The sequence below is a fragment of the Hylobates moloch genome, unplaced genomic scaffold (genome assembly GCF_009828535.3).
Source record: "Hylobates moloch isolate HMO894 unplaced genomic scaffold, HMol_V3 SCAFFOLD_10, whole genome shotgun sequence".
Classification (NCBI taxonomy): domain Eukaryota; kingdom Metazoa; phylum Chordata; class Mammalia; order Primates; family Hylobatidae; genus Hylobates; species Hylobates moloch.
Genome location: NW_026652285.1, coordinates 90,848,770 through 90,872,620, shown reverse-complemented (window position 1 = coordinate 90,872,620; position 23,851 = coordinate 90,848,770). Strand labels below are relative to the sequence as shown.

At 37.3% G+C, this 23,851-nt stretch overlaps 1 long non-coding RNA gene across 1 annotated transcript in view; it reads left to right on the top strand.

Annotated features, from left to right (window-relative positions):
- The window catches only part of LOC131384493 (uncharacterized), a 39,215-nt gene extending 16,096 nt beyond the window's left edge, over positions 1-23,119 (top strand). Inside the window, exons 3-4 of the long non-coding RNA XR_009215382.1 lie at positions 3,060-3,166; positions 22,879-23,119. This is a non-coding gene — a long non-coding RNA (uncharacterized LOC131384493). The remainder of the gene's footprint in view (positions 1-3,059; positions 3,167-22,878) is intronic.
- Positions 23,120-23,851: the final 732 nt, after the last annotated feature.

Genomic DNA, 23,851 nt, shown 5'->3' with positions numbered 1-23,851 from the left:
CACAAAAGAAAGAAAACTAATGATCCCTAAAAAGATTGCTGATTTCAATGTTGTGGAAGCAAAAGTATCAAATAAGCCTGATACATCTCAGTATACCAGAAAATACACAAGTGCAAAGAATAGTGGTGTGGTATAAAAAAGCATAGTAACCAGCCTCAAGGACCTCCCAGTGAAATAAGCCTGATGTCAAATTAAATAATTATGGTAATGCATTATAACCCATTGAATAAAATAGGTACCTGAGAGTACATTCTGATATGTTGTAAATAAATAGGGATAAGTAAATACCAACTAATAAATGGAGAAAGAAGGTTGGCCACAGGAAATCAACATTTGGCAACCATTGTAATAATTCATTTATCCAACTAATATCAATGGATGCTGAAATTAGTGAGTGGAAGTTTGGTAAGGAATAGAATGTTTGCCCAATCTCAAAATGACTCCCATATAATATTAATTAATTACAAAAGTGACTTTACAGTGGAGAAACCTGACAGAAACAACCTAAATTAGGCAATCAAAGTTAACAGTGAGACAACTGAAACTGTGTACCACCTGATAGGATACAATGAGAACACAAGACCTCTTGCTTTATATTTTTGCCAAGGATCCATAATTTAAATCTGATCATAAAGAAATATCAAACACATTCAAATTGAGTGACATTCTATCAAATAATTGGTCTATGATAGTCAAAATTGTCAGAGTCATTAAAGACAAGTAAAGGCCAAGGAACCATTCCTGATTGAATGATACTAAAAAGATATGAAAATTAACTCCAACACATAATTTTGAATTGGGCCGTCTTTCTATAAAGAACATTTTTGGGTAAGTGAAGACCCTTGAGAGGGATTGCAGAATTGGGTATTAGTAACGTATCCATGTTAATTTCCTAATTTTGGAGATGGTGTTGTGGTTATGTTGCAAAATGTTAATGTTCATAGGCTTTACACACTAAAGTGTTTAAGAGTGCTGGGACATCATATCCACAACTCACTCTCAAATGCTTCAGGGAAAATAAAGATGCCTTTATACTATTGTTATGATTTTTTATAAGTTTAAAATTACTTCAAATTTTTCAAAAAGAGTAGAGAAAAAAAGTAAAAGTTAAAAATTACTTGCTCTGGTAATATCAATTACACATTTTTCCAACCCAACTGGTGCATTGCCTGATGGTATCCCTTACAGAATGATGGCAGTGGGCAATTGATCAGCTCTTCTTGACTCTCCATATGCATGAGCTAATTCATATGCACAGAGTACTTTAGTAATTTGTTTGACTTTAGATATACAAATATTAGTGAGCTATACCATAAGAATACTGAGCCATGTGTTGAATGCACAGGTCATTTAATAAACAGGAAAAAAAACTACCAAAATACGATTAAGATTGCCTAATGTGGGTTAGAAATCAGATAATAGTTACATTTTCAAATAGTTGCCGTTCTTTTTGATGAAAAAGTGATTTTATTTATTTCTCTAGGCACAGATGGTAAACAAATTGATTGAAGATTAAGGATACCAATTTTGATTCAAAAAGAGATAGTTGCCTAAGAGAAATACTGCTTTGTAAGATAGTGAGTTCCCTATAGTAAGATCTGCTCAAGCTAGTCTGTGGGATAACTTGTTAAAGATGTGGAAGAACAGATAGAGGAAGTAGAAATGAAGGAAAGCCTGATTTCTAAATTCTCCTCGAACTGAAATACTTAACATTTGATGATTCCCTGAGCAATGGAAGGTAGAATTAGACTAATCAGATGTACTCAAGGAGACAGAGTCTTAAATATGGATGTTTGTATTCCTATTCATGAGCATTTCAAAGGTGTTCCACTTCTAAGATATAAGTACAAACTCAAAATATCCATTTTCTCTGCTATAGATTTGATAACCATCTCATATTGATGGGCTTAACTTCAAGTGGAAGAAATAAAAAAAGAAAAGAAAGCCTCCTTCTTTACTGTCAAAATAACAAACAGAATGAGATTTTAGAAGAACATTGACTGATCTTTACTTCATAATTGAAAGATGGGCCTATTAAAGGGACACAGCAGGCCTGATGGAATTGTGTGATCATTTGCACAAATGCTCATTTTGATATGTGGCACTTCATAACTGTAAACATAGGATGGCTGGGTCCATATGATGTACAATGCATTCATCCCCCAGGGTCCTAGGCCTCAGCAAATCAATTACTGAAGGACCATTTGCGGGGATTGAGGGATGGGGTATTCACTCTCTCTTCTTGCTGTGCTGATGGACAGAGCCTGTCTGAAATGGCAGGGTGCTGTGCTTACAAGGGAAACCATCTTCTTCTCCAGATCAACCATCTTTGTGTGTACAGATGTACATATGAAGCCAGGAGAAAATCGTTTCCTTTCTTTGGCCTTAGTTTCTTCGCTTATAATGTAAAGAATTTGGAATAGTTTAATGTCACTGAAATGACTCTGCTTGACATGTAGTGTGGAATGAGAGAAAGAATTTAGGCTTTTAATTAAGAGAGCCAAGGATTCAAGTCCTGCTCAGCCATTTGGGCAATCTCGAGCAAGTTTCCTGAGCTCGTTGAGCATTGCTTTCCTCAACTAAAAACAAATGAGAATAATAACACATTCTTTACAAGGCACTGGGTATGCTAGTTGGGACACAGTCCTCAGTACATATTTGCTGCATAGCTGAACTTTTATATATGTAGCTTAATACACACCAATATGTATATGATTAAGTAATCAAATATTTACATTTGTGCACTTTTACCCCTACAAAAGTCCAGGAGGTGATGGAAAACATGGTCAAGCAATAAAGATGTGCCACAGGATGAATAGAATTCACCGCCCCAGATTCACATAGCCTTATCACCATAAGGCAGGTGTTATGCACTGAATGTTTGTCTCTCCTTAAAATTCATATGTTAAAGCCTTAACCCCCTATGTGATAGGATTTGGAGGTGGGGCCTGGGAGGTAATTAGGTTTTGATAAAGTCATGAGGTTGGGGCCAACATGTTATTTGTATCCTTATAAGAAGAAGAAGAAACCAGAGTTCTCTCTCTTTTTGTCATGTAAAGTCACAGTATGAAGGCAACCATCTGCAAGCCAGGAAGAAGGACCTCATGAGGAATTGATTCAGCTGGCATATCGATTTTAGATTTCCAAGCCTCTAGAATTGTGAGACGTAGGTATCTGTTGTTTAAGCCATTCAGTTTATGGTACTTTATTATCGCAGCATTAGCTGACCAAAACAACAAATACTCAGTAAATGTTTGTCAAATAAACACATGAATAAAAGTACCACATGCCAACCCTCACCTCCATAAATGAAAGTCCTTAGTGTTACTTAAAATTGTAAAAAAAATAAATTTTTTAATAAAGATATGCTAACATGCCATCTGCCTCCTATGTATTCAGGATTTTCTTTTCTTCCTCCTCCTCCTCCTCCTTTTTCTTCTTCCTCCTCCTTCTTCCTAGTTCTATCTGGTTTGTTATAATAGCAATGGAAGGAATATTTCTCATACAATGCTCTGAGCTCAGATCCATTTAGCTTTGTATGGAAAGGTCCATAGGTCTGTGTGCAACCTTAATGTAGGTTTCTTATATGGATTCACTGAAGTAAATTAATCAGAGCCTTGCGTTGGTCACACATAGAAAGCCTCTATGAAACCCAATGGGGGAATGTAAATTTGGATGTGGAACCCGAAAGCATATACATTTTGTAAAATCCATCTCAAATTCTTTTGGGAAAGATAATGAACTAAAATATTGGGAAATGCTACAATTTTCTCAAGCAAGAAATAAGAGAATTGAATAAGTTGGAAAGAATGGACTTCTAATAAATGGTACAGTATTTGATGTTTTAAAAAAATCAAATAAAAGGCCACAAATTGAATAAAATAGTTTTTTGTTAATGGTGAAACTTGCAGGGCCGGTTAGAGCTCATTAAAAGGTGATGGGAACTATGCAGATTAGATCAAGTTTGGTAATTGGCTGGTTCTGAATCCATTAGAAAGGTTATAGGGCTGTTTGGGTGGGTTATGTTTTATAAATGGATGATTAGAAGTATATTAATGGGCCAAAGGGTTATAAGGATGGGACTGGTTTAGTAATATAATGTCTGGGATAACATTAGATTGGGGGAAAGGTTATATGGATAGAATTAGATTTGGGGAATAGGTCAGTTATGACCATATTAGACGGGTTATGGGGTTGTTTGAAAAAGTGTCCTTTGTTTAATGGCAGTGAGAAAACAAGTATCTAATTAGACTTCCTGTGCATCTGTAGCACTTCTAATACTCTGGTGCCTTTACACATAGAAATTACCCTCCAAAATATATGTGGGATCTTGACCAAGATCTTACTAAGAGTTCAGGTATCAAGCCAAGCCATTAATTCCTAGCAGAGTCTGGTTTTTCACTGGCATGTTACCAAAATATAAAAAATGCATCCTGGGAAAAGAGAAAGCATGAGATTATGTCAATATTTCTCAAAAGTGAGTTCAAGAGGAGATAACATTTGAGCAGAGTCACAGCAAATTGAACACATACTTGTCACAGAGATTGTAATCGGAGACTGAAAAGGCAGAGTCTAGGAAGAGGGTGTTCTGTGAAAACATGTGGGCATGATAAACAGACCAATGCCTTCGAGGAGCTCAGACAGCCTGTGTGCATCTGTGTTGGAGAGAGTGGAATGAAAGAAGGAGGGCTGTACAGATGTGTGTATTTGTGTTTGCAGTAAATGATAAGAAAAGATAAGATGGCAGGGGCTGGAGTTTGAGGGAAGAGTGTATAATTTATAAACTTTGTTAATTATAAAATGTGAACTTCATCTTTTCTACAAGTCTACCCCCAAATGTATTCCACAGCAAACAAATATCATAAATACACAAGAAAACAATAAAAAACGAGGATTCTGTGGTCAAATATGTTTGTTAATGCTGTTTTAAATTCTTCGCATCTGCCACTTCTAACACATTTAAATCACATTAGAAACTTAAAGGTAGTGGCCCGGCACAGTGGCTCAAGCCTGTAATCCCAGCAGTTTGGTTGACCGAGGTGGGCAGGTCACTTGAGGCTAGGAGTTCGAGACCAGTCTGGCCAACATGGTGAAACCCGTTCTCTACTAAACATACAAAAATTAGCTGGGTATGGTGGCTCGTACCTGTAGTCTCAGCTACTCCAGAGGCTGAGGAGAGAGAATGGCTTGAACCTGGGAGCTGGATCACGCCACTGCACTCCACCTGGGTGACAGAGCGAGACTCTGTCTCAAAAACAAACAAACAAACAAACAAACAAATACTAAACTTAAAGGTTGTGAGGAGTTTTGCAGTTACAAAAATAGGATTCCTTGCCCTCCCCGACCCAACATGTTTTAAGATTTGGGGATTATAGATACCTTTTTACTTATTCCAACATCCAACAGAATGGTTATTAATATTCCTTTGCAAAAATGTTCTAAGGAATATACTTTTAGAAAACATCCTAAGAAAAGGGAAGCTGTTCAAAGAAAGGCTAAGAATACTTAATTTTCTCATTTTAAAAAGATAGAATGAGACAGAAAGTTAAATAACTGCGAAGAAAATGGGAAAAATATTGATATTATAGTAGAACAGTTAATTTGAATTTTCTATTCCTAAATGGGTATATGACCTTTAGAAAACTTGATCTCTGTGTGTCTCAGTTTTCTTAAGTATATGATTGGGATAAAAAAGGGATTTAAGGGCACTAGATAAGATAATGCTTGTAATGATGAACAGTGCCTGGTAAGTAGTGAGAACTTGATTAGTATTAAAAGTTGCAAAAATTCTAACTTTCCCCACAGTCTCAGGTATTCTGGCATGCTCAGTTTAGCCTCATGTTCCTAAGTTCAAGTGCAGGAGCTCCTCCTCACTTTATGTCCTGGGCTTCCTTTTAATCTACTGTCATATTTGGAAGCATTATAGGGAGATATTTTTACCAGGTAGACCAAGGGTGGTAGATTAAAGCTCATAGATTGGGCATCAGTTATCTTTTTGGCTGTTGGATAGTAAGGATACTTGATATAAATGGAAGGAGATGCTCCTATGATTAGTCTAAACATCTAACTGGTACAAGAATCAGAATTTTGAGTTGTAAGCACCCTAAATCACATGAGGAAGGAGCCACCAGCTAACAACGTCATTGTGCCAGTACTGCTACTGATCTTAAATCTTGGGCTTCTAGGAAATCTTTGCCCAGCCTCCATGCTCATTTCTTCCTGGACAGTCATTTGACTTGGAACCTATTGTCTCAGTTCTGAATATTTGCCTGGTATTCAGACTTCCTAAATATCCCTCCCTGTCTTCACCAAGCCTCTTGGCCAAGACATTTTATAAATTCAAAAATGTTATGTATATTTTTTCTTTTTATTTCTCAATATTACCTTTGGCAAGTAATCAAACAGAGCCTGGACATAAACCAAGTTAAAATAATTAATAATAGCTGAAGTGTTTTTCCCCTTCGTTCAGGGACTGGCAGAGTTACTCTTAAGAAGAAATAAGAAACAAAACCAAAAACAGTCTGATCTCTGCTTCTTCGGGGGAGTGATGGGGTTCTGAACTCTGTTCTAAGTCAGTTTTCTGCCCATTTCTATTTCTCCATGATTTCTACTCTAGGGCAATAAGGAAACAGTTAAGTTTCCATATCGGGATAAAAATTTGAATCTCAACTCACTATTGTTATGCTGGGTGCAATACTATGGAAGCAAAATTGATTTACTCTTAGATCTGAAATGTAGATCTTAAATGTTCTTACCACAAAAGAAAGAAAGAGAAAGAAAGAAAGAAAGATAGAAAGAAAGAAAGAAAGGAAGAAAGAAAGAAGGAAAAATATATGGATTACTCTCACCTTTCTTTCCCTCTTCCCTTTCTTTTTCTTTTCTTCCTTCACATCTGTCTTGCATTTTCCTCTCTTTCTTCATGGAAACCCCATCGATGTCAATTGCTTTTCTCTCTGGTACCCTCAACAATATTTTACACACACTTCCCTTTTGCTTAGGTTTTATTTTTGTTTTATTTAAAGTTTGATTTGGCACAGAAAAAACATTCACATTTAACAAGCTAAAACAGCGAAATAAAATTTACTGCAACTTTTGTAGAATTTAATTTGTGCTACAAGACATGTTACTTTTTTTTCTTTTTTTTTTTGAGACAGAGTCTCGCTCTGTCGCCCGGCTGGTGTGCAGTGGCGCAATCTCGGCTCACTGCAAGCTCCGCCTCCCGGGTTCAAGCTATTCTCCTGCCTCAGCCTCTTGAGTAGCTGGGATTACAGGCACCTGTCACCAAGCCCGACTAATTTTTTGTATTTTTAGTAGAGATGGGGTTTCACTATGTTGGCCAGGTTGTTCTCGAACTCCTGACCTCATGATCTGCCCGCCTTGGCCTCCCAAAATGCTGGGATTACAGGTATGAGCCACTGCACCTGGCCAGGTGAGGATGACTTTCATATGTGGTAGAAGTGGAGAATAGAAGAAGCAAATGAATGCGATATGGTTTTCTAAGTTATCATAGACAGAAATTGGTGATAAGATAAATGGGAGAGAAAAAATTAAAAAATCAAAACAATACCTAAATTTGGGGCACAGTGATTTACCATGGAGAGTATTATTTCAAGAGAGGATTGGATTAGAAACGATGCTTGTATGTTCTGTTGGTGATGGTCACATACTGCTGTTGGACATAGTGTAATTGCAACATTAAACATGAAAATAGCAATAGTGGCAATGCTTACATAGTACTATATGTCAAACATTCTCTGCATTTTACAGACATTGGCTGTCTTAATCTTCAAAACAACTTCATATGTGAGATATGACTAGTCTCTCCATTTGAAAAAAGAGGAAACCAAAGTAAAGAGAGTTAAAGTAACAAAGCTTAGAGCAAATAGCAAGTATGATGGAAGTGGAAATATGAACAAGGCAGTTATGTAGAGGAATCTGTAATTCAGACTGTAGCTCTGGGAATCTTAATTTGTGATATTTAAGGAATGGTTGAGATTTGATGTCTATGTAGAAAGATGGTGTTACCACCAACAACAAAAATAGCCTTTAAGCTTTGGTAATATGATTGGTCAAACAATGTAAAGAAAAGATGGAAACAAGCCAGGTATGGTGGCTCACGCCTGTAATCCGAGCACTTTAGGAAGCCAAGGTGGGCGGATCATGAGGTCAGGAGATGGAGACCATCCTGGTTAACACGGTGAAACTCCGACTGTACTAAAAGTAAAAAATTAAAAAAAAAAAATTAGCCAGGCATGGTGGTGTGCACCTGTAATTCCAGCTACTCGGGAGGCTGAGGCAGGAGAATTTCTTGAAGCTGGGAGGCAAAGGTTGTAGTGAGCCGAGATTGCACCACTGCACTCCAGCCTGGGTGACAGAGCGAGACTCCATCTCAAAAAAAAAAAAAAAAAAAAAGCCTTTAAGCTTTGGTAATTCGATTGGTCAAACAATGTAAAGAAAGATGGAAACAAATGAGTAGGCAAATCTAGCTTCTGTGGTAAATTTATATTCTGTTATGTTGGAACATTTGGAAAATATAGGAAGTCTTCAGATTTTCTGGGCTTTGAATGCCAGGCTAAGTAGTTTTATTTTCTGTATGTATTCTGAAGTCTTAGAGAGCCTGTGAGAAAAAAAGTGGCAGCATATAGTGGTACTTACAGATGACACATCAGGCAGTAGTAGGTGGAACAGTTAAGAGTACTAGTGAATAGAGGTTTTGAAATCATTTAAAAGGTAAGCACAATACCAAATTTCCTCCCAGGGACAAGGAATAAAAGAGCAGAGTAAACAATACATGATGTTAGCAAAAGGAGCATCGCAAGGGGCTGATGCATTCATTTTAAGAGAGCAGCCCAATGTCCCCAGGGATTCTGTCTCTCAAAATGATATTTCTCCTTCAAGCCTCCAATGGGTCCCTTCTATTTCACTTTCCTTGAGGATAGGTAATTTAAGAGCTGTTGAGATTTTGTCAAAGAAAACATTCTCAGTGTTTCAGATCCTCAACAAATGGGGCTTGGATGAGAAATTTCAATCTGGCAGAGATATGATATAGTGTGTATAAATCTCTGTACATAGCGTTGAAGATCTAAAATATGCACATCAAAAATCTTCAAACACCCAAAATCCATACTTCAGTGTCCAAATAGTTACAGATAGTTCCTTTCTTTTCTCAGTTAATTATCATGTAGAGTGCCCTGAAGAATGCGGAGAGAAAAGTAAATAATATTTCTGATTGCCTTCTATCTTTTAGGCTGTATTAGGCATATTGCCCTACAAGTACTCTGAATGGTGATTAGATTGTTTATTTATCTAGCATAATTGACTTCTCTACTTATCTGAATTTACCATTAAACCACATGTTTCCTTGGGCTAAGAATCAAAGCTTGTATAACACTGACATTTGAGAACATGGGCCCAACAGCCATATTTTCTGGGTTTAAGTTCCAACTTTCGTTCTATAAATAGGTGTATAAATTTTGACAGATGATTTAACCAATCTGGGCTGAACTTCTTCATTCAAAACTAGAAAATGTAATAGAAATCATGATGAGGATTAAGAATTAAGAGATTTAAGCTGCTTGTCTTATTTTGCATCAATAAATATTATTATTGACATATCTCCCATATATAATTGGAGATCAATAAGTATTTGATGTTGGTATTGTTGGATATTGTGATGATCTAATATGGGTTGCTTAAGGAAGTGTTTCTGAAGGCTGTGTGAAGCAGATCAAGAAATGCTTAATGTAGTGTGGCTGTACTGAAATTGTATTGGTTGTATTAGTGTACTTGTGTTGAAGGTGGGAGGCAAGTTCAAAGGAAAACAGGAATTCAGGTCCTAAAAAAGTGTGTGCAACGAAACAGTGTTCAATATATGACATTAATGGGTGACAAGGGGTGCTTAGTGCTCAAGTGGTCTATTCAAAGGTCCACGGAAATATTGTGAGACTTTTGAATTTATAACTAGAAACTCAAATATTGTTTAAAAAACATGATTTCTGGGCCAGGCATGGTGGCTCACACCTGTAATCCCAACATTTTGGGAGGCTGAGGTGAGAGGATCCCTTGAGCCTTGGAGTTGTGTAACATAACTCCGGATGGGTAACATAAGGAGAACCCATCTCTATAAAAAATAAAAAAATAGCCAGGTATGGTGCTGTGCACCTGTACTCCCAGCTAGTCGGGGAGCTAATGTGGAAGAATTGCCTGAGCCCTGGAAGTTGAGGCTGCAGTGAGCCATTATCATAGCACTGCACTCCAGCCTGGGTGACAGAGCTGAGACCCTATGTTAAAAAAAAAAAAAAAAAAAAAAGATAAAAGGAAAAGGTATTTTTGCATTTTGGAAAGAAATGGGACCATTTCTCACCTAAGATACTAAAAGTGGTCCATAATTCAACAAAATGTACAGTTGGAGATTATGAAACATAAAGAAGTGCTTTTTTTTTTTACATGAGTGCATGAAAAATATTTGTAGTAGAAGCAAAGACAAACTAGAGAATTATGACATAACCTCAGAGACCATGAGGTGGGAAAGAATAAGCAGGCTTCAAGAAAGAGTTGTCAGAGGAGACTTAGCTTTATAAAGACAAGAGGAGAAGGAACATTTGGTGACAAGGTTCCCGATATAAAGGAGGCATTTATAATGGTGATTAAGTTATAACTGGCAGAGAGATAAAGGTCAAGGAAATTTTCAGAAACCAGGAAGCATAGATTTTAAATGAAAGGTTAAGGTAGGATGTGTAACTATATGTGTGTCTGTGTTGGAAGAGTAAAGATGGGTGAAAAGACTTACATTTTAATGGTGGACAAGGATGCTCAGGATGAGAGGCAAAACTGTGTCAACTGCACTTTTGATTTCAGGACAATTCAGTCTGAGAATCCAAATCCTTTTGAAAGCAATGAAGTGAATTTGCAAATTTCTAAAACAAATGAGAATTTAATGTGACAGAAAATGCATTAAACATAATGGTAAAGTAATGGTGCAAAGTCCTCAAAATTAAAAGAGATATACAGGATGGATACAAACAATAAATAATTAGTTAACAGATGTAGTTTAAGAGATTATTTAAAACAACCTTTCCAGAACGCTTAGGATGTTGGTTAAGACTATGAATGAGCTTTAAAGAGAGGCTGCCTGGATTCGAGTTTCAGTTTCATCTTTTTGCAAATATGGGGTCTTAGGGAAGTTAACTAAACCTTATGTTGCTGCTATAAGATGACTATTACAACAATAGTCATCTTATTGAAGTATAAGACTTATACTTCTATAAGATGTATAGAAGTATAAGTATAGCTGTATAGATGTATAGAAGTATAAGTCTTATACTTCAATATGATGACTATAACACATCTATAAGATGGCTATAGGGAGGCCAAGGTGTGCGGATCACGAGGTCAGGAGATCAAGACCATCCTGGCCAACATGGTGAAACTCCATCTCTATTAAAAATACAGAAAATTAGCTAGACATGGTGGCACATGCCTGTAATCCCAGCTACTTGGGAGGCTGAGGCTGGAGAATGGCATGAACCAGGGAGTCAGAGGTTGTGGTGAGCTGAGATTGCTCCACTGCACTACAGCCTGGCAACAGAGTAACACTCCATCTTAAAAAAAAAAAAAATGACTATAATAACAATACTAACAAAATAAGAAATTTCATACTTATAAACCATTTAAAACAATTCTTGACAAATCGTAAATATAAATGACAAAAGAATTTGTTAAAACACACAAATGCCAAAATTTATTTATTCATTCCTCTACTGAAGGACATCTTGATTGCTCCCCACTTCAATTCTGAATAAAGTTTATGTATTCATGTGCAGATTTTTGTGGGGACATTTTCAGCTCCTTTGGGTAAATATATAAAAACACAATTGCTGAATCATATGGTGAGAGTATGTTTAGTTTTGTAAGAAACTCTCAAACTCTCTTTCAAAGTGTCTGTACCATTTTGCATTTCCAGTCCTGTTACTCCACATCCTCATCAGCATTTGGTATTGTCTGTGTTCTGGTTATTGGTCATTCTAATAGATGTGTTGTGGTAACTCATTGTTGTTTGAATTTGCATATGATGTGGAATATCTTTTCTTATGTTTACTTGCTATCTCTATATCCTCTTTGGTGAGATATCTGTTAAGGTCTTTGGCCCATTTAAATTTTTTTTTTTATTTTAGTTTTGAGTTTTAAGAGTTCTTTGTATATTTTGGATATGAATCTTTTATCAGACGTGTCTTTTGCAAATATTTTCTTCTAGTCTGTGGCTTGTCTTCTCATTTTCTTTATATCTTTTGCAGAGCGAAAGTTCTTAATTTTAATAAAATTCAGATTGTCTATTATTTCTTTCATGAATTGTGCTTTGGGTATTGTATTTCAAAAGCTACCCCCATATCCAAGTACATCTAAATTTTCTTCTATGATATCTTCTAGCAGTTTTCAAGTTTTGATTTTACACTTATGTATATGATCCATTTTGAGTCAATTTTTGTAAAAATTGTTAGGTCTTAACCTTAAACCCAAAGGTACTGGTTTTCAGAAGTGAGGCTTTGAGAGATGATTAAGCCATGACAGCAAAGCCCTCATGGATGGGATTGGTGACCTCAAAAAAGGGCTTGAGGGAGAGTTTGTCTCTTTTTTTTTTTTCTTTTGGCATGTGGATGTCCAGTTGTTCCAGCACCATTTGTTGAGAACATTATTTTTGCTCTGTTCCATTTTATTGCCTTTGCTCCTCTGTTCAAGAACAAGTTGACTAAGAGCTCTCTTTTCTGTTCCACTGGTCTATTTATCTATTTCATAAATACTGCACTGCCTTGACTAAAGTCCCTTCATGGTAAGACTTGAAGTCAGGTAGTATCAGTCCTCCAAGTTTGTTCTCATTCAATATTGGATCAGCTATTCTGTGTGTTTTCCCTCTCCATCTAAGCTTGAGAATCAGTTGGTCAATAGCTACAAAATAACTTACTAGAATTTTAAATGGAATTGCATTGAATCTATAGATCAAATTTGTAAGAACCGACATCTTGACCATATTGAATTGTCCTATCCATGAACATAAAATATTTCTCCATTTATTTAGTTCTCCAATTTCTTTTCTCCAATTTTTGTAGTTTTCCTCGTATAGATCACATACATATTTATTAGATTTATACCTAAGTATTTCCTTTTGGGGGTTACATCTGTGGTACACTTAGATAATGGAATATTATTCAATGCTAAAAAATAAATGAGCTATCAAGCTATGAAAAGACATGGAAGAACCTTGTGATGGTTAGTATTGTGTGTCAACTTGACACACATTGTTCCTGGCTGTGTCTGTGAGGGTGTTGCCAAAGGAGATTAATATTTGAGTCAGTGAACTAGGAGAGCCAGACCCACCCTCACTCTGGGTGGGAACCATCTAATCAGCTGCCAGTGCAGCTAGGATAAAAGCAGGCAGAGAAATGTGGAAGGACTAGACTGGCTAAGTCTTCTGGCCTCCATCTTTCTCCCATGCTGGATGCTTCCTGTCCTCGAACATCGGACTCCAAGTTCTTCAGCTTTTGGACACTTGGATCTACACCAGTGGTTTGACAGGGCCTCTCTAGCCTTCAGCCACTCACTGAAGGCTGCACTGTCGGCTTTCCTACTTTTGAGGTTTTTGGACTCAGACTAGCTTCCTTGCTCCTCAGTTTGCAGATGGCCTATTGTGGGACTTGAGCTTGTGATCATTTGAGTCAATACTCCTTAATAAACTCTCCTTCGTGTATACATCTATCCTATTAGTCCTGTCTCTCTAGAGAATCCTAATACAAACCTTAAATACATATTACTAAGTGAAAGAAACCAAGATGAAAAGGCTGCATACTATATGATTCCAACAATATGACATTCTGGAGAATGTAAAACCATGGAAATGGTAAAAAGATTAGTGGTGGTGGTGGTTGGACAGTGGAGAGGAAATATAGGCAGAGCACAGGTGAGTTTTAGGGCAGACAACATAAACGATCTGTATGATATTACAATTGTAAATACATGTCATTGTACATTTGTTCAAACCCATATAATGTACAACACTAATATTAAACCCTAATAGACACTGTGAATTTTGAATGTTCATGGTGTCAAAGAGTTCAATTGTCATCAATGTACCACTCTGGTGGCACGTGTTAATAATGAGGGAGGCCATACATGTGTGGGGTCAAGGGATATGTGGGAAATCTATGCACCTTCATCTCAATTTTGCTTGGAATCTAAAATTGATCGAATAAAGTCTTTAATAATAATTTTTTAAAAATCCATACCACTATGGTTTGAATGGATGCATCTTTTTAAAATTCCTGTGTTAGAACTTAAACCCAAAGGTGTTGACATTCAGAAGTGAGCCTTTGAGAGATGATGAAGCCATGATGGCAAAGCCCTCATGGATAGGACTAGTCCCCTTTAAAAGGGCTTGAGGAAGTGAGTTTGTTTCTTTTTGCCCTTCTGCCCTTTGAGGACACAGTGTTTATCTCTTCTCCTCCAGAGGACTCAGCAAGACAGTTCCATGTTGAAGCAGAAAGCAAATTCTTTCCAGCCACCAAATCTACCAAAACCTTGATCTTGAACTCTCCAGCCAATAGAGCAATGAGAAAAAAATTCTATTGTTTGTGAATTCTCGAGCCTAAGATATATTTTTCAAGTTGCCCCAATGGACTGAGACATTTACCAACTGTTTGACTTTGGGTAAATTATATAACCTCTATAAGACCCAGCTCTCATATTTATGACATAAAAATAGAAAAATATGTGCCTCACAAAGTGTGATGATTAAATAAAAATTAAGTAAGATAGAGCAAATAAAGCACATAATATAATACATTGCACATTGCGGTCAAAGGGTATTTTTTATTACCTGTTACTACCTGATACAGTTTGGATATTTGTCCTCAGACAAATCTCATTTTGAAATACAATCTCCAATGCTGGAAGTGGGGCATAGTGAGAGGTGTTTGGATCATGGGGGTGGATCCCTCATGAATGGCTTTGGCCATCCCCTTGGTGATAAGCAAGCTCTTGCTCTGAGTTCACAGGAAATCTGGTTGTTTGAAAGTGTGTGACATCTCTCGCCCTCACTGTCTCTTGCTGCTGCTTTCAACAAGTGATGTGCTTGTTGCCCTCACCTTCTGCCATGATTGAAAGCTCCCCCGGGCTTCACCAGAAGACAAGCAGATGCCAGCATCATGCTTTCTATAAAGCCTACAGAACGTCTTTTCTGTAGGTTCTGTAGGTTTTCTGTAGGTTTAACAGCCAATTAAACCTCTTTTCTTTATAAAATACCCAGTCTCAGGTGTTTTTTGTTTGTTGGTTGGTTGGCTTGTTTTTTGAGATGGAGTCTCGTTCTGTCGCCCAGGCTGGAGTGCAGTGGCGCGATCTCAGCTCGATGAAAGCTCCACCTCCCGGGTTCACGCCATTCTCCTGCCTCAGCCTCCCGAGTAGCTGGGACTACAGGCGCCCGCACGCCGGCTAATTTTTTTTGTATTTTTTAGTAGAGACGGGGTTTCACTGTGTTAGCCAGGATGGTCTTGATCTCCTGACCTCGTGATCCACCCGTCTCGGCCTCCCAAAGTGCTGGGATTACAGGCGTGAGCCACCGTGCCCGGCCTCAGGTATTTCTTTACAGCAATCCAAGAATGTCCTCATACAGTACCACTATAATAACAACTATTTAGAAAATCACAACAATTATTTTGAATTTAAGGTTTTTAGACTTCATAAAAAGCACAAATTATCTGGAAGGAATTGCTTAATTAATAAACTTTAAAATATTTTGCAATATTTTATATTTTAATAAAAATTAAAGCTTTTTCCTCAGTTGATCATCTTTTCTCTTAACAATTCCTCATCATATATTTATATCATAAACAAAAAAGCATATCTCAACATATATTAAATATAAAAAACAACAACAAACATATTGTTCTTAGCAGAAAGCAGGATGCCATATTATTCTTAGCAGAAAGCAGGAAGGAGAAATCAATTCTGTTGTAACAGGGAGAGGGACTTTTAACTATACAGACATTAAAAAGCTACTCAGGTGTACAGAAGGAGGTTATAGAATTCAACGAAACTAGACACAGTATATATTTTGTACATGATGCATGCAAACAAAAATCAGAAGAAAATCAGTATTTATTTACTTTCTGCCATGAGAATGTGTTGCTCTTGACCAACATAATTGTCTGCATTTTTCCAACAGCTGAGTTTCTATAGGATACGCACCATGTCTTGGACACTCTTGTGGACTTATTACCTATTAAACTTCCGAAAATATGGGAGGCATTTAGTAAATATTTGACAAATGTATGTGTTCATAAAGAAATCAACAGAAATCAAAAACAGGTGACTACCTTATCCACAGGGAATGGATAGAGGAAGTGAACATCACACATTTTTAAATCAAGATTGTATGTTTGTCACATAGTAATCTGAAATACTTTGTAGTTACTATTTCTAAGGCATTATTCACAAAGAAACTCTACTATTTAGTTTTCTTTCACCTCCTGTGTCTTTAATAAAAACTGAAGAACTGACCACAATTTTGCTACTATTTATGATTTTTGTATTAGAAGACAATGGGGATTCCTTCTTCCCTTATGAGACCAAATTCTCAAAACTATTTTTGCTACCCCATATGTAAATTTTACTTCCTCCAGTGTGCCTTGATGCATTTACAATGACAATACTGTCAGTCTCGTTTTCCCATTCTTTCATAATTGTCTGAGAACCTCCTCTAATATCTTCTATTTGTTAGTCATTGATAATTACCTGCCCCCACCCCTCATTTTTTTCATCTGTGTAATATCAATGTCTCCCTCGGAAGGTCTTTTTATACTTTCTGGGGTGTCAATTTTTGAATTCTGCAAAAGTAATTAAGATTTTCCCTAGTTCTCTTTTTAGTGCATTTTCTTCACTTTAAAATCAGTTGTTGAAATTCAAGATGTCTTATAACAACCCCTCCTGCAATTAAGAGGCAGACGTGTGTCTGGATGTTTCAGTAGGAGAAAAAAAAATCATTCAGCAAACAGCTGTGGTTCAGAAAAAGAGCAATTCTGCGTTGTCCATGGTGCTGAATGTGATTTTCTGTGGGTATGGCAAGGCATTAATGGCTTGTCCAAGAATCCAAATAGAATTTGATTTTTACCAACCACATGAGCCAGTCTGGAATGTATAATAGAAAACTGAATGCATATAGATTAAAAGTAGAGTACATGTCACAGCATTAAAATATGACAATTTTATTCATTGTTTTCCCTCCATAATTGGAAATGTTTTAAGTAATACAAACAGGTACAATGTTTGATTCCCATCATTTGGGAAGATGTTTCTTCATGAGTTTTGGATGTTCAAATTTTCCACTATTACTTAAGCTATGAGATTTGTTTCTTAGCTCGTTACTTACTAGTCAAATAAAGCATAAATTCAAAGAAATGTTATTTATTGCCAAGGCATTTGTTGAAGACCTAATATGCACAATGTCTTCTATGCCATATGTTTTTGCAATACATATTTAAATGTTATAATGCATGTCAATATCATTTATTTTAAAAGTTTACTTTTGTGGAGAAGGCATTTGGCTGCAACATCCTTAACTATATGTACAACTACTTAGGCCTTGATGAATAAAGGGATATGAAATTCTGAGTGTGAGACTGGTCAGATTCTGACTTCAGCACTGAAGCAGAATGTGAAAGAAACTTTTTTAAAACTTATGCTAGTGCCTTGCCCATTGCTAGATAATCCTGTCAGGATCTAGGGACAGAGAAAGATAGGATGGAGAGAAAGATTTAAATCCGATTGAATGCCTGAAATTTGTCTACAAAAGGGCAGATATGGCATGTGGATGCTCCAGTGAGATCAAGTGGTTTAAGGAATGTTCGATGACTGTTGGTGCATTACCCACGGGTTCTTTCACTTTGAATTATTCCACTATGAAATACTCATCTGCTGGCTGCAGAGAGAGGATGACAGAGAGAAAAGAAACATGTTTGCCTTGTCTAAACTTTGTAGAGAGGCTGTCGCACATAGGGCAGGCTGTCTTCTCTCATTTGTGTGAACAGGCCCTAAATCACTCTTTCAATTCACTGCCTCTTACTGTGGAGACTGTGGTGCTTGGTTCTTCCACGATGCCATAGTTACAGAGGGCTCCCATGAAATGTTTCAGTAGGTGCATTGTAGGATTTCAACAAGTCCTCCCCTCCTAGCTATTCTACTAACTGTTACTTTCTGGACACACACACACTCCACCAAACTAACGAAACTCAGAGTAGCACTGGCAGTAAAATTCTCATGAAATCTGAATGTGCTAATTAACATCTACCAGTGTTAATATGTGGGATTGACCTCTGTGAACCTTACAATTAACACCTTTCTCAAGAGTTTATTCTGAGTATGCATTTTCTTTGGACTTCACACCCTGATCTTTTTGTTGTATCTTATTGGTCCAGTTTATGAAGTAATCCTTTTCCCTGTTGTTAAAAGCGAGTGCTCAAGTCACAGAGTTGCATATCAGCACTCCAAATCACCGTATGCATGACCTACCCCAAAGATTCTCACTGACTGAGACTTTGGCAAATTTAGCAGGGTGATTCTAGCTTGTACTGTACAAGTTATTCATTGCAGAGAATTTAGCAATTTTTGGTTCCCCAATATTAATTTCCTATTGAATAGTAGCATAACTATGGAGAAGGCACCCTTATGCATTTCCAAATGCATTTGGGAGAGATTTACCACCTAAATTGACAGCCATTCATAACCCCTTCTTGCAGTGAAACTAACTTACGAAATAACTACAAGGGTTGTAATTACAGCTCCAGTGTCCTGGATTCAATTCTTAGGTTGTCTTGGTCTCATGGGAGTCATATATAGAGGAGGTGAGTTTAGAAAAAAATAAAGTCAGAACAAAGTACCCTCTGAATATTTAGATAGGTATGGTTATAATTTTTTTCATTTGTTAAATGTGTATAATTGCATCTGTCTTACCTAGAGTTGGGATTATTTTTCTCTTCAGTTAGGTTTATGTTTATGAGAAAAACACTATAAAATTCTAAGAACCATTACAAATAAAAATGTGTTAATTGATTTGATAAATTTTTAGAGTGTGTGCCAAAAGTATACTATTTTAATTCAGGAAGTTTTTTTATGCTTTCTTTATTTTATTGTTTCAAGTTGAAATCTCAAAAATTGGCTAAATACCTCTCTAAGCTGCTTGTTCAAACCAGTTACCACCAGAACTCATTTAGAAGAAAGAAGTACTTTGTAATGGATCTGAATGGAGTTTATGGTATCACATTCTTAACAGACAGTTGTGCAGCCCTAGGCATGATCGACCCAATTGGTGGGTGCTCTCTAGAGATCCCCTAAAGATTCAATAAGTGGAATAAATGGGCAATGGAGAATGAAGTGAGTTGGAAAAGTGCCTGTTTGACTTAATAAATACTAGAAAGGAAAGATAGGGCAGGATTTATATTCCACAAATAAATCTGATTTACTTGGACTGTCTGCACACATGCATGCATGTATTTTTGCACACATGCATGCACACACACGTGTGCACACACATGCTGCAATTTGTCTTTTACTTTAAATATATCAAGCTTTCTTGGGCTTTATTCTGACAGTAAGTTGACCCACCTTGACTTCAACTGTAGTTAAAGAAAACCCTACCTCATCCAGAGCATAATTTGTCTCTCTCTGTTGCTGTAAGAAGCCATATCTCTGGTATTTGATAGTCAACCAAAGAGAGAGAAGACAGCCTAAGGGTTCTCAAGCTGAAATTGCTTCCATGTAGAACTGTTTATCAATGTGCTCACTCCCCTTTCTCAGCTTTTTCCTTCTGCAGCTTACTTTCATAATGCAAATACCTTCAAGCTACCCCTGGGAAACCTGAATGTCTGAATTTGATCACTCTTATGCTAACCTGGTACCCTGTGTCCTTTTAAGTAATATGTAATTGGAATTACCAATATTTATTGAAAAGCGATTTGATGCTAAATACTTAACAGACATAATTTAATTTTTGTAGCAAATCTATGAGGTTATGTATTGGTATCATTCTTATTTGATAATTGAAGGAACTAAGACCCACGGAGATCAGTAGAGATAATAAAAAAACAGTCATAATAAAGGCAGAAAGTGAGACTTAAACATAGTAACCCAGTTTTTCTTGATTTAAAAAATATTCCAGCTTTCTTAGGAATTAAATTCCAAATGGTATCTCCTCTCTTATTCCTATAATGCTATAGATTTCTACGTTAAATTCAAAACCGTAGGTAATGCATCAAGAACATCAAGACAAATATTGAATGTCTTCATTCAATATTTCTTGTTAATTCCAGGAAATTTTATACAATCAAATAGGTTCTGATTTCTGTCTATCCTAGTTCATGTCTATGCAGCCTCTTCCATCTCTAGGGAATCATCAGTATAAGCACTGGGCTTATCTGCAACTCACAATCTGCAGCTAAGAAATCTTGAGACTCAGGAATTATCTAGGCTCAGCCTGCCGGCACCACTGCATTCAACTCACTGAGGTCTGTATTTTGAAAGCTGTGGATTCCAGTTATTCTTCCTTCTTCTATTCAACATTTTCAGTACTGTTGTGCTACATCCGGTTTATTTTGTTAGGAAAGGGAAGGGTCAGGGAGCTCTCTTGAGAGAGAATGAAGGGATTTATAACCCCAGATTCTGCAAGGGAAGGATAATATTTAACAAAAAGCAAACAATCAATAATGATAATTCCAATACCATTGCATTTTCAGAAAGTAAGTTTTTTTAGTAACTACATATTTATAGAAAATGTTTAAATTATGTCCTTTGATTGAATGTCGGATTCTTATCTGGGTAGGTCGAATCTAATTACATGGGTTCTTAAAAGTAGAGAATATTTGCTGACTGTGATAAGAAAGAGTTATGACTATGGAAGAATGGTCAGAAAGATGCAGTATCATTGGCTTTGAAGACAGAAGAAGGGAGCCATAAACTAAGAAATTAAGTGGTCTCTAGAAGCCGGAAAAAGCAAGAAGACAGATGTTCTGCTAGATCCAGATAGGAATACAGCTTTCCTGACGTCTTGATTTTAACCCAGTTAAAATCATATCAGACTTGTCACCTATAAACTGTAGAATAACATGTTTGTGTTAATTTAAGTCACTGAGCTTGTAGTATGTTTTATGACAGTTATAGAAATACAATAAACTTGACTACTTAGACATCCAGACAAGCCGAAATCTATGCTAGATTTCCCAACTCAGGCTCTCCCTAGATGTCCTTATCTTTACTTTTTTTATGGCACCTAAAGTGAGGTTTAGGTCTACTACAGTTTCTAAACAAAACTTGTCTGGGTAATGATGCGGCAGTCTTGGTTCCATGAATGGTGAGGTTGTGATAACAGTCCTAACTTTAAGTGTTGACATCTGCAAATCATAGACATTCCACATCCATTGTCCAAGAATGGCCTAGCCTGTAAGACTACGCTTCTTGATTTGTGGAACAAATATCTATTTTATACCCACTATGTGCCATTGTTATGCTGATTCCAGGAATCCAGGAGAAAACAACCTGTGGAGTTTACACCTTAGAACAAGGGTCAGCAATTGATGGCCCATGAATCAAATTCAGTCCACCACCTGTTTTTATAGTTTTGTATAATACAGGCATGTGTTATAAAAAAATTCATTCGTTTATTTTCAATGCTGCTTCTATGGTAAAGGGGTAGAGTGGAGTAATAACAACACACACTGCATGGTCCATAAAGCCTATGATATGTATTATCCAGCCATATCTAGAAAAAGTTGGCTAATCCTCACTCTAGAGGGAAAACAGACAATGAAACAAATATGTACAGATATGAAGAGTATTACGAAGAAGTATAGGGTGCTCTGGAAGTACCTTAGGGTATGGAGATGACATTTAACCAAATCCGACGTAACTAACACTTGGGTTACAGGTCATCACACTGGCTTAGTATCCCTTGCTTTCAAGTATCTCTACCCTCATTCTGTCAGATCCTAGTTTCCTATCATTTAATGGAACCAGACAAACAAATATACAAACAGAGAGACAGACGAGCATTATCATCACCTCAAGCGCCAACTCTCCAACATCCTAGCTGTGTGGTGTTAAATAATGACATTAAATGGCTTCTGAGCTTCTTATTTCTAAAATGGTCATAATTTTTATAAGGATTGATTGGAAAACTACACAGCAGTAGCTTGATTGCATCAATGATCCCACTAAAGATATCTTTGTATCCACATCCCCTGGTGTCTGGACCCACTCTGTAACCTTTTGTTCCCTCTTGTATTAATCAGGGTTCTCTAGAAGGACAGAACTAATAGGATAGATGTATATATAAAGGCAAGCTTATTAAGGAGTATTAACTCACACAATCACAAGGTCTCAGAATAGGCCATCAGTAAGCTGAGGAGCAACGAAGCCAGTCTGAGGCCCAAAGCTGAAGCACTTGAAGTCCAATGTTCAAGGGCAGCATCCAGCATGGGAGAAAGATGGAGGCTGGGAGGCTAAGCCAGTCTAATCTCTACACATTCTTCTGCCTGCTTTTTATTCTGGCTGCGCTGGCAGCTGATTAGATGGTGCCCACCGGGAATGAGGGTCGGTCTGCCTCTCCCAGTCCACTGACTCAATATTAATCTCCTTTGGCAACATCCTCACAGACACACCCAGGAACAATACTTTGCATCCTTCAATCCAATTAATTTGACACTCAGTATTAACCATCACACCTCCCATGCTGACTTCTACCTTGGCCCTTTAACTTTCTTTGGTCAATGGAGACATAGAAAATGTCACACAAAGAGAGACTCCAAAATGTCCTCATGTGTTAATGCTTCTTCTTTTACTTCTCAGCCTTCCCCGAGAGAACATGCCTAAGACAGACTGCTGAAGAAGTGGCAAGTGGAACAGCACTGAATCAGCCTGGTCATCCCAGCCAAGCCTCCAGACATGTAAGCGCCCTCCTCTGATCTGCAGAGCTTCCTGGCCCAAACACTGTTGACCACTCTTGAGTGAGCCCCACCGAGATCAGCTGAGAACAGTAGAACTGACCAGATGACTCTAGCCTCATGAATAAATCCAAGTGTTTCTTTTATTTGCCTCTGAGGTTTCATGGTTGATGTTTTCATTTTTTTTTTTTTTTTGCAGCAGTTAACTGAAGCATACAGGAAATGGGATAAACAATGTGCCTAGCATGTACTCAATAAAAGGTACCTCCTACCTTCCCAACACTGTCACCTGTATGATATAAATATCAGCAGGTGTCATTTCAGAGTATGCTGTCATTATTACACTGATTGGGGTGATGTTTCACTTCTCCTGGGTTTCCAGGTAACGGCATGCTTGCAAACACACACACACACACACACTCACACACACATGCACACACACACACACACAGTTAAATAAACTGTGGGTCTCACCATCTGCATTCCTAAATAAGTACCTGCCTGTTGCATTCTAAGGGGACCAAAGTCCCCTCCAAATCTCAACTTGCTTTCTCTTTAGGGCCCACTATATCTCACACATGCTCCTTTTCCCAGAAGAACTGAGCAAGCTACATCACGTCGGGGTCAGCACAGCCGGGCTTGTGAAGTAGGTCTGGAGATGGTTTCCAAAGAGACGTATTATTAAAGAAACAATGCCTTTGTCTCAGCAGCAGGGCTAAGTGCTGTTTATTTCCAGATGCTTTCCTGGAATACAGGGAAGGGAATGCAGCTGCACGTCATTCACGGAGTGGCTGAAACAGGATGGGGACAACACTCAGAGGAAATGACCAGGCTCATTCAGGGGTAGGGACATGATGCAATTTGTTGTCCCTGAAAGA